Raw genomic sequence first — 12,692 nt, forward strand, 5'->3', positions numbered from 1 at the left:
GTGAGGTTCCTGAATTCCGCAGTGTAATCCACTACCAGGTGTGAGGGTCCTGCATTGCACTGTGTAATCCAATACTGAGTGTGAAGGTACTGAATTCCACAGTGTAATCCAGTACCGAGAGTGAGGGTCCTGAATTTAACAGTGTTTTTCAGTACCTAGTGTGAGAGTCCTAAGTTCCAGAGTCTCTTCGACTGCGGACTGTGAGGGACCTGATTTCCACAGTGTAATCCACTACCGAGTGTGAGGGTACTGAATTCCACTGTGTAATCCAGTACCGAGAGCGAGGGTCCTGAATTTTAAAGTGTTTTCCAGTACCTAGTGTGAGAGTCCTGAATCCCACAGAGTAACCCAGTATCGAGTGTGAGGTTCCTTCTTTCAACAGTGTAATCCACTACCGAGTGTGAGGGACCTGAATTGCACTGTGTAATACAGTACCGAGTGTGAGGGTCCTGAATTCCCCAGTGTAATCCACTACCGAGTGTGAGGGACCTGAATTGCACTGTGTAATCCAGTACCGAGAGCGAGGGTCCTGAATTTTACAGTGTTTTCCAGTACCTAGTGTGAGAGTCCTGAATCCCACAGAGTAACCCAGTATCGAGTGTGAGGTTCCTTCTTTCAACAGTGTAATCCACTACCGAGTGTGAGGGACCTGAATTGCACTGTGTAATACAGTACCGAGGGTGAGGGTCCTGAATTCCACTGTGTAATCCACTACCGAGTGTGAGGGTCCTGCATTGCACTGTGTAATCCAATACTGAGTGTGAAGGTACTGAATTCCACAGTGTAATCCAGTATCGAGAGTGAGGGTCCTGAATTTAACAGTGTTTTTCAGTACCTAGTGTGAGAGTCCTAAGTTCCAGAGTCTCTTCGACTGCGGACTGTGAGGGACCTGATTTCCACAGTGTAATCCACTACCGAGTGTGAGGGTACTGAATTCCACTGTGTAATCCAGTACCGAGAGCGAGGGTCCTGAATTTTACAGTGTTTTCCAGTACCTAGTGTGAGAGTCCTGAATCCCACAGAGTAACCCAGTATCGAGTGTGAGGTTCCTTCTTTCAACAGTGTAATCCACTACCGAGTGTGAGGGACCTGAATTGCACTGTGTAATACAGTACCGAGTGTGAGGGTCCTGAATTCCACAGTGTAATCCACTACCGAGTGTGAGGGACCTGAATTGCACTGTGCAATCCAGTACCGAGTGTGAGGGTCCTGAATTCCACATTGTAATCCAGCACCGAGAGAGAGGGTCCTGAATTACCCTGAATAACCCAGTACCAAGAGTGAGGGTCCTGAATTCAACCGTGTAATCCAGTACTGAGTGTGAGGGTCCTGAATTGCACTGCGTAATCCGGTACAGAGTGTGAAGGTCCTGAATTCCACAGTGTAATCCACTACCGAGTGTGAGGGACCTGAATTGCACTGTGTAATCCAGTACCGAGTGTGAGGGTCCTGAATTCCACAGTGTAATCCACTATCGAGTGTGAGGGTCCTGATATCCAAAGTATAATCCACTACCGGGTGTGAGGGTCCCGAATTCCACTGCGTAATCCATTACCAAGAGTGAGGGTCACTGAATACACAGTGTAATCCAGCACCGAGACAGAGGGTCCTGAATTACCCTGTATAACCCAGTACCAAGAGTGAGGGTCCTGAATTCAACAGTGTAATCCAGTATTGAGTGTGAGGGTCCTGAATTGCACTACGTAATCCGGTACAGAGTGTGAAGGTCCTGAATTCCACAGTGTAATCCACTACCGAGTGTGAGGGTCCTGAATTTAACAGTGTTTTCCAGTACCTAGTGTGAGAGTCCTGAATCCCACAGAGTAACCCAGTATCGAGTGTGAGGTTCCTTCTTTCAACAGTGTAATCCACTACCGAGTGTGAGGGACCTGAATTGCACTGTGCAATCCACTACCGAGTGTGAGGGTCCTGATTTCCAAAGTATAATCCACTACAGAGTGTGAGGGTCCTGAATTCCACAGTGTGTTCCAGTACCCAGTCTGAGGTTCCTAAATTCCAGAGTCTATTCCAATACACAGTGTGGGGGTCCTGAATTCCACAGTGTAATCCAGTACCGAGTTTGAGGGTCCTGAATCGCACAGTTTAACTCAGTTTCGAGTGTGTGGTTCCTGAATCCCACAGTGTAACACAGTACCAAGCGTGAGGTTCCTGAATTCCGCAGTGTAATCCACTACCGAGTGTGAGGGTTCTGAATTCCACTGTGTAATCCAGTACCGAGAGCGAGGGTACTGAATTCCACAGTGTAATCCAGTACTGAGTGTGAGGTTCCTTCTTTCCACAGTGTAATCCACTACCGAGTGTGAGGGACCTGAATTGCACTGTGCAATCCAGTACCGGGTGTGAGGATGCTGAAATCCACAGTGTAATCCAGCACCGAGAGAGAGGGTCCTGAATTACCCTGTATAATCCAGTACCAAGAGTGAGGGTCCTGAATTCAACAGTGTAATCCAGTACTGAGTGTGAGGGTCCTGAATTGCAATGCGTAATCCAGTACTGAGTGTGAAGGTCTTGAATTCCACAGTGTAATCCAGTACCGAGTGTGAGGGTCCTGATTTCCAAAGTATAATCCACTACAGAGTGTGAGGGTCATGAATTCCACAGTTTAACCCAGTTTCGAGCGTGTGGTTCCTGAATCCCACAGTGTAACCCAGTACCAAGCGTGAGGTTCCTGAATTCCGCTGTGTAATCCACTACCGAGTGTGAGGGTCCTGCATTGCACTGTGTAATCCAATACTGAGTGTGAGGCTACAGAATTCCACAGTGTAATCCAGTACCGAGTGTGAGGGTCCTGATTTCAATAGTGTAAACCAGTACTGAATGTGAGGGTCCTGAATTCCACTGCGAAATCCAGGACCGAGTGTGAGAGTCCTGAATCCCACAGAGTAACCCAGTATCGTGTGTGAGGTTCCTTCTTTCCACAGTGTAATCCACTACCGAGTGTGAGGGACCTGAATTGCACTGTGCAATCCAGCACTGAGAGAGAGGGTCCTGAATTACCCTGTATAACCCAGTACCAAGAATGAGGGTCCTGAATTCAACAGTGTAATCCAGTACTGAGTGTGAGGGTACTGAATTCCACAGTGTAATCCAGAACCGAGGGTGAGGGTCCTGAATTTAACAGTGTTTTTCAGTACCTAGTGTGAGGGTCCTAAATTCCAGAGTCTATTCCATTGCGGAGTGTGAGGGTCCTGAATTCCACAGTGTAATCCAGTACTGAGTGTGAGGGTCCTGAATTCCACAGAGAAACCCAGAATCGAGTGTGAGGGTCCTGAATCCCACAGTGTAACCTAGTATCGAGTGCGAGGTTCCTTAATTCCACAGTGTAATCCACTACCGAGTGTGAGGGTCCTGAATTCCACAGTGTAATCCACGTCCAAGTGTGGGGGTGCTGAATCCCACGTGTAATGCAGTATCGAGTGGGAGGTTCCTTAATTACTCAGGGTAATTCAGTACTGAGTGTGAGGGTCCTGAATTCCACTGTGTAATCCAGTACCGAGTTTGAGGATCCTGAATTCCACAGAGTAACCTAGTATCGAATGCGAGGTTCCTTAATTCCACAGTGTAATCCACTACCGAGTGTGAGGGACCTGAATTCCACAGTGTAATCCAGCACCGAGACAGATGGTCCTGAATTACCCAGTATAACCCAGTACCAAGAGTGAGGGTCCTGAATTCAACAGTGTAATCCAGTACTGAGTGTGAGGGTCCTGAATTGCACTGTGTAATCCAGTACTGAATGTGAGCGTCCTGTATTCCACAGTGTAATCCACTACCGAGTGTGAGGGACCTGAATTGCACTGTGTAATCCAGTTCCGAGTGTGAGGGTCCTGAATTCCACAGTGTAATCCAGTACCGAGTGTGAGGGTCCTGATTTCCAAAGTATAATCCACTACAGAGTGTGAGGGTCATGAATTCCACAGTTTAACCCAGTTTCGTGTGTGTGGTTCCTGAATCCCACAGTGTAACCCAGTACCAAGCGTGAGGTTCCTGAATTCCACAGTGTAATCCAGTACCGAGAGTGAGGGTCCTGAATTCCACTGTGTAATCCACTACCGAGTGTGAGGATCCTGAATTCCACTGTGTAATCCAGTACCGAGAGCGAGGGTCCTGTATTTAACAGTCTTTTCCAGTACCTAGTGTGAGGGTCCTGAATCCCACAGAGTAACCCAGTATCGAGTGTGAGGTTCCTTCTTTCCACAGTGTAATCCACTACCGAGTGTGAGGGACCTGAATTGCACTGTGCAATCCAGTACCGAGTGTGAGGGTCCTGAATTCCACAGTGTAATCCTGCACCGAGAGAGAGGGTCCTGAATTACCCTGTATAACCCAGTACCAAGAGTGAGGGTCCTGAATTCAACAGTGTAATCCAGTACTGAGTGTGAGGGTCCTGAATTGCACTGTGTAATCCAGTACTGAGTGTGAGGGACCTGAATTGCACTGTGTAATCCAGTCCCGAGTGTGAGGGTCCTGAATTCCACAGTATAATATACTACAGAGTGTGAGTGTCCGGAATTCCACAGTGTGTTCCAGTACCCAGTCTGAGGGTCCTAAATTCCAGAGTCTATTCCAGTACACAGTGTGAGGGTCCTGAATTTCACAGTGTAATCCACTACAATGTATGAGGGTCCTGTATTCCACAGTGTGTTCCAGTACCCAGTCTGAGGGTCCTAAATTCCAGAGTCTATTCCAGTACACAGAGTGGGGGTCCTGAATTCCACAGTGTAATCCAGTACCAAGTTTGAGGGTCCTGAATCGCACAGTTTAACCCAGTTTCGAGTGTGTGGTTCCTTAATCCCACAGTGTAACCCAGTACCAAGCGTGAGGTTCCTGAATTCCGCAGTGTAATCCACTACCGAGTGTCAGGGTCCTGCATTGCACTGTGTAATCCAGTACTGAGTGTGAGGGTACTGAATTCCACAGTGTAATCCAGTACCGAGAGTGAGGGTCCTGAATTTAACAGAGTTTTTCAGTACCTAGTGTGAGGGTAATAAATTCCAGGGTCTATTCCACTGCGGAGTGTGAGGGACCTGATTTCCACAGTGTAATCCAGTACTGAGTGTGAGGGTCCTGAATTGCACTGTGTAATCCAATACAGTGTGTGTGGGCCCTGAATTACCCAGTGTAACCCAGTACCAAGAGTGAGAGTCCTGAATTCCACTGTGAAATCCGCTGCCGAGTGTGAGGGTCCTGAATTCCACAGTGTAATCCAGTACCGAGTGTGAGGGTCCTGAATTCCACAGTGTAATCCAGTACCGAGTGTGAGGGTCCTGAATTCCACAGTGTAATCCACTACCGAGTGTGAGGGTCCTGAATTCCATAGTATAATCCAGTACAGAGTGTGAGTGTCCTGAATTCCACAGTGTGTTCCAGTACCCAGTCTGAGGGTCCTAAATTTCAGAGTCTATTCCAGTACAGAGTGTGGGGGTCCTGAATTCCACAGTGTAATCCACTACCGAGTGTCTGGGTCCTGCATTGCACTGTGTAATCCACTACCGAGTGTGAGGGTCCTGAATTCCACAGTGTAATCCAGCACCGGGAGTGAGGGTCCTGAATTACCTTGTATAACCCTGTACCGAGTGTGAGGGTCCTGATTTCCAAAGTATAATCCACTACAGAGTGTGAGGGTCCTGAATTCCACAGTGTGTTCCAGTACCCAGTCTGAGGGTCCTAAATTCCAGAGTCTATTCCAGTGCACAGTGAGGGTCCTGAATTCCACAGTGTAATCCAGTACCGAGTTTGAGGGTCCTGAATCGCACAGTTTAACCCAGTTTCGAGTGTGTGGTTCCTGAATCCCACAGTGTAACCCAGTACCAAGCGTGAGGTTCCTGAATTCCGCAGTGTAATCCACTACCAGGTGTGAGGGTCCTGCATTGCTCTGTGTAATCCAATACTGAGTGTGAAGGTACTGAATTCCACAGTGTAATCCAGTACCGAGAGTGAGGGTCCTGAATTTAACAGTGTTTTTCAGTACCTAGTGTGAGAGTCCTAAGTTCCAGAGTCTCTTCGACTGCGGACTGTGAGGGACCTGATTTCCACAGTGTAATCCACTACCGAGTGTGAGGGTACTGAATTCCACTGTGTAATCCAGTACCGAGAGCGAGGGTCCTGAATTTTACATTGTTTTCCAGTACCTAGTGTGAGAGTCCTGAATCCCACAGAGTAACCCAGTATCGAGTGTGAGGTTCCTTCTTTCAACAGTGTAATCCACTACCGAGTGTGAGGGACCTGAATTGCACTGTGTAATACAGTACCGAGTGTGAGGGTCCTGAATTCCACAGTGTAATCCACTACAGAGTGTGAGGGTCCTGAATTGCACTGTGTAATCCAGTACCGAGTGTCAGGGTCCTGAATTCCACAGTGTAATCCAGCTCCGGGAGAGAGGGTCCTGAATTACCTTGTATAACCCAGTACCAAGAGTGAGGGTCCTGAATCCAACAGTGTAATCTAGTACTGAGTGTGAGGGTCCTGAATTCCCCAGTGTAATCCACTACCGAGTGTGAGGGACCTGAATTGCACTGTGTAATCCAGTACCGAGAGCGAGGGTCCTGAATTTTACAGTGTTTTCCAGTACCTAGTGTGAGAGTCCTGAATCCCACAGAGTAACCCAGTATCGAGTGTGAGGTTCCTTCTTTCAACAGTGTAATCCACTACCGAGTGTGAGGGACCTGAATTGCACTGTGTAATACAGTACCGAGTGTGAGGGTCCTGAATTCCACTGTGTAATCCACTACCGAGTGTGAGGGTCCTGCATTGCACTGTGTAATCCAATACTGAGTGTGAAGGTACTGAATTCCACAGTGTAATCCAGTACCGAGAGTGAGGGTCCTGAATTTAACAGTGTTTTTCAGTACCTAGTGTGAGAGTCCTAAGTTCCAGAGTCTCTTCGACTGCGGACTGTGAGGGACCTGATTTCCACAGTGTAATCCACTACCGAGTGTGAGGGTACTGAATTCCACTGTGTAATCCAGTACCGAGAGCGAGGGTCCTGAATTTTACAGTGTTTTCCAGTACCTAGTGTGAGAGTCCTGAATCCCACAGAGTAACCCAGTATCGAGTGTGAGGTTCCTTCTTTCAACAGTGTAATCCACTACCGAGTGTGAGGGACCTGAATTGCACCGTGCAATCCAGTACCGAGTGTGAGGGTCCTGAATTCCACATTGTAATCCAGTACCGAGAGTGAGGGTCCTGAATTACCCTGTATAACCCAGTACCAAGAGTGAGGGTCCTGAATTCAACCGTGTAATCCAGTACTGAGTGTGAGGGTCCTGAATTGCACTGCGTAATCCGGTACAGAGTGTGAAGGTCCTGAATTCCACAGTGTAATCCAGTACCCAGTCTGAGGGTCCTAAATTTCAGAGTCTATTCCAGTACAGAGTGTGGGGGTCCTGAATTCCACAGTGTAATCCACTACCGAGTGTCTGGGTCCTGCATTGCACTGTGTAATCCAGTACCGAGTGTGAGGGTCCTGAATTCCACAGTGTAATCCAGCACCGGGAGAGAGGGTCCTGAATTACCCTGTATAACCCAGTACCAAGAGTGAGGGTCCTGAATTCAACAGTGTAATCCAGTATTGAGTGTGAGGGTCCTGAATTGCACTGCGTAATCTGGTACAGAGTGTGAAGGTCCTGAATTCCACAGTGTAATCCACTACCGAGTGTGAGGGTCCTGAATTTAACAGTGTTTTCCAGTACCTAGTGTGAGAGTCCTGAATCCCACAGAGTAACCCAGTATCGAGTGTGAGGTTCCTTCTTTCAACAGTGTAATCCACTACCGAGTGTGAGGGACCTGAATTGCACTGTGCAATCCACTACCGAGTGTGAGGGTCCTGATTTCCAAAGTATAATCCACTACAGAGTCTGCGGTTCCTAAATTCCACAGTCTATTCCAATACACAGTGTGGGGGTCCTGAATTCCACAGTGTAATCCAGTACCGAGTTTGAGGGTCCTGAATCGCACAGTTTAACTCAGTTTCGAGTGTGTGGTTCCTGAATCCCACAGTGTAACACAGTACCAAGCGTGAGGTTCCTGAATTCCGCAGTGTAATCCACTACCGAGTGTGAGGGTTCTGAATTCCACTGTGTAATCCAGTACCGAGAGCGAGGGTACTGAATTCCACAGTGTAATCCAGTACTGAGTGTGAGGTTCCTTCTTTCCACAGTGTAATCCACTACCGAGTGTGAGGGACCTGAATTGCACTGTGCAATCCAGTACCGGGTGTGAGGATGCTGAAATCCACAGTGTAATCCAGCACCGAGAGAGAGGGTCCTGAATTACCCTGTATAATCCAGTACCAAGAGTGAGGGTCCTGAATTCAACAGTGTAATCCAGTACTGAATGTGAGGGTACTGAATTCCACAGTGTAATCCAGTACCGAGCGTGAGGGTCCTGGATTTAACAGTGTTTTTCAGTACCTAGTGTGAGAGTCCTGAATCCCACAGAGTAACCCAGTATCGAGTGTGAGGTTCCTTCTTTCCACAGTGTAATCCACTACCGAGTGTGAGGGACCTGAATTGCACTGTGCAATCCAGTACCGGGTGTGAGGATGCTGAAATCCACAGTGTAATCCAGCACCGAGAGAGAGGGACCTGAATTACCATGTATAAACCTGTACCAAGAGTGAGGATCCTATACAGTGTGTGGAGGCCCTGAATTACCCAGTGTCACCAAGTACCAAGAGTGAGAGTCCTGAATTTCACAGTGTGTTCCAGTACCCAGTCTGAGGGTCCTAAATTTCAGAGTCTATTCCAGTACACAGTGTGGGGGTCCTGAATTCCACAGTGTAATCCAGTACCGAGTGTGAGGGTCCTGAATTGCACTGTGTAATCCACTACAGTGTGTGTGGGCCCTGAATTGCACTGTGTAATCCAGTACCGAGTGTGAGGGTCCTGAATTCCACGGTGTAATCCACGACCGAGTGTGAGGGTCCTGATTTCCAAAGTATAATCCACTACAGAGTGTGAGGGTCCTGAATTCCACAGTGTGTTCCAGTACCCAGTCTGAGGGTCCTAAATTCCAGAGTCTATTCCAGTGCACAGTGAGGGTCCTGAATTCCACAGTGTAATCCAGTACCGAGTTTGAGGGTCCTGAATCGCACAGTTTAACCCAGTTTCGAGTGTGTGGTTCCTGAATCCCACAGTGTAACCCAGTACCAAGCGTGAGGTTCCTGAATTCCGCAGTGTAATCCACTACCAGGTGTGAGGGTCCTGCATTGCACTGTGTAATCCAGTACCGAGTGTGAGGGTCCTGCATTGCACTGTGTAATCCAATACTGAGTGTGAAGGTACTGAATTCCACAGTGTAATACAGTACCGAGAGTGAGGGTCCTGAATTTAACAGTGTTTTTCAGTACCTAGTGTGAGAGTCCTAAGTTCCAGAGTCTCTTCGACTGCGGACTGTGAGGGACCTGATTTCCACAGTGTAATCCACTACCGAGTGTGAGGGTACTGAATTCCACTGTGTAATCCAGTACCGAGAGCGAGGGTCCTGAATTTTACATTGTTTTCCAGTACCTAGTGTGAGAGTCCTGAATCCCACAGAGTAACCCAGTATCGAGTGTGAGGTTCCTTCTTTCAACAGTGTAATCCACTACCGAGTGTGAGGGACCTGAATTGCACTGTGTAATCCAGTACCGAGTGTGAGGGTCCTGAATTCCACAGTGTAATCCACTACCGAGTGTGAGGGACCTGAATTGCACTGTGCAATCCAGTACCGAGTGTGAGGGTCCTGAATTCCACAGTGTAATCCAGCACCGGGAGAGAGGGTCCTGAATTACCTTGTATAACCCAGTACCAAGAGTGAGGGTCCTGAATCCAACAGTGTATTCTAGTACTGAGTGTGAGGGTCCTGAATTCCCCAGTGCAATCCACTACCGAGTGTGAGGGACCTGAATTGCACTGTGTAATCCACTACCGAGTGTGAGGGTCCTGATTTCCAAAGTATAATCCACTACAGAGTGTGAGGGTCCTGAATTCCACAGTGTGTTCCAGTACCCAGTCTGAGGGTCCTGAATCGCACAGTTTAACCCAGTTTCGAGTGTGTGGTTCCTGAATCCCACAGTGTAACCCAGTACCAAGCGTGAGGTTCCTGAATTCCGCAGTGTAATCCACTACCAGGTGTCAGGGTCCTGCATTGCACAGTGTAATCCAATACTGAGTGTGAAGGTACTGAATTCCACAGTGTAATCCAGTACCGAGAGTGAGGGTCCTGAATTTAACAGTGTTTTTCAGTACCTAGTGTGAGAGTCCTAAATTCCAGAGTCTCTTCGACTGCGGACTGTGAGGGACCTGATTTCCACAGTGTAATCCACTACCGAGTGTGAGGGTACTGAATTCCACTGTGTAATCCAGTACCGAGAGCGAGGGTACTGAATTTTACAGTGTAATCCACTACCGAGTGTGAGGGACCTGAATTGCACTGTGCAATCCAGTACCGAGTGTGAGGGTCCTGAATTCCACATTGTAATCCAGCACCGAGAGAGAGGGTCCTGAATTACCCTGTATAACCCAGTACCAAGAGTGAGGGTCCTGAATTCAACAGTGTAATCCAGTACTGAGTGTGAGGGTCCTGAATTGCACTGCGTAATCCGGTACAGAGTGTGAAGGTCCTGAATTCCACAGTGTAATCCACTACCGAGTGTGAGGGACCTGAATTGCACTGTGTAATCCAGTACCGAGTGTGAGGGTCCTGAATTCCACAGTGTAATCCACTATCGAGTGTGAGGGTCCTGATATCCAAAGTATAATCCACTACCGGGTGTGAGGGTCCCGAATTCCACTGCGTAATCCATTACCAAGAGTGAGGGTCACTGAATATACAGTGTAATCCAGCACCGACAGTGAGGGTCCTGAATTCCACAGTGTTTTCCAATACCTAGTGTGAGGATCCTGAATTCAACAGTGTAAACCAGTACTGAATGTGAAGGTCCTGACTTGTACTGCGTAATCCAGTACTGAGTGTGAGGGTCCTGAATTCCACAGAGTAACCCAGAATCAAGTGTGAGGGTCCTGAATCCCACAGTATAACCAAGTATCGAGTGTGAGGGTCCTGATTTCAACAGTGTAAACCAGTACTGAGTGTGAGGGTCCTGAATTGCACTGTGTAATCCAGTACCGTGTGTGAGGGTCCTGAATCCCACAGTGTAACCAAGTATCGAGTGCGAGGTTCCTTAATTCCACTGTGTAATCCACTACCGAGTGCGAGGTTCCTTAATTCCACTGCGTAATCCATTACCAAGAGTGAGGGTCACTGAATACACAGTGTAATCCAGCACTGACAGTGAGGGTCCTGAATTCCACAGTGTTTTCCAATACCTAGTGTGAGGATCCTGAATTCCAGAGTGCAATCCAGTACTGAATGTGAGTGTACTGAATTCCACTGCGAAATCCAGTATCGAATACGAGGGTCCTGAATCCCACAGTGTAACCCTGTATTGAGTGTGAGGTTCCTTCATTCCACAGTGTAATCCAGTACGGAATGTGAGGGTCCTGAATTCCACAGTGTAATCCACTACCGAGTGTGAGGGACCTGAATTGCACTGTGTAATCCAGTACCGAGTTTGAGGGTCCTGAATTCCACAGTGTAATCCAGTACCAAGAGTGAGGGTCCTGAATTCCACAGTGTAATCCAGTACTCAGTGTGAGGGTCCTGAATTGCACTGCGTAATCCAGTACTGAGTGTGAGGGTCCTGATTTCCACAGTGTAATCCATTACCGAGTGTGAGGGTCCTGATTTCCACAGTGTAACCCACCACCGAGTGTGAGGGTCCTGAATTCCACAGTGTAATCCACTACCGAGTGTGAGGGGCCTGATTTCCACAGTATAATCCACTACAGAGTGTGAGGGTCCTGAATTCCACAGTGTGTTCCAGTATCCAGTCTGAGGGTCCTAAATTCCAGTGTCTATTCCAGTACAGAGTGTGGGGGTCCTGAGTTCCACAGTGTAATCCACTACCGAGTGTCAGGGTCCTGCATTGCACTGTGTAATCCAGTACTGAGTGTGAGGGCCCCGAATTGTACTGTTTAATCCAGTAGCAAGTGTGAGGGTCCTAAATTCCAGAGTCTATTCCACTGCGGAGTGTGAGGGACCTGATTTCCACAGTGTAATCCAGTACCGAGTGTGAGGGTCCTGAATCCCACAGTGTAATCCACTACTGAGAGTGAGGGTCCTGAATCCCACAGGGTAATCCAGTACAGAGTGTGAGGGTCCTGAATTCCACAGTGTGTTCCAGTACCCAGTCTGAGGGTTCTAAATTTCAGAGTCTATTCCAGTACAGAGTGTGGGGGTCCTGAATTCCACAGTGTAATCCACTACCGAGTGTGAGGGACCTGAATTGCACTGCGTAATCCAGTACCGAGTGTGAGGGTCCTGAATTCCGCAGTGTAATCCACTACCGAGTGTGAGGGTCCTGATTTCCAAAGTATAAACCACTACAGAGTGTGAGGGTCCTGAATTCCGCAGTGTGTTCCAGTACCCAGTCTGAGGGTCCTAAATTCCAGAGTCTATTCCAGTGCACAGTGAGGGTCCTGAATTCCACAGTGTAATCCAGTACCGAGTTTGAGGGTCCTGAATCGCACAGTTTAACCCAGTTTCGAGTGTGTGGTTCCTTTATCCCACAGTGTAACCCAGTACCAAGCGTGAGGTTCCTGAATTCCGCAGTGTAATCCATTACCGAG

This window comes from Hemitrygon akajei, chromosome 18 (genome assembly GCF_048418815.1).
Source record: "Hemitrygon akajei chromosome 18, sHemAka1.3, whole genome shotgun sequence".
NCBI lineage: Eukaryota > Metazoa > Chordata > Chondrichthyes > Myliobatiformes > Dasyatidae > Hemitrygon > Hemitrygon akajei.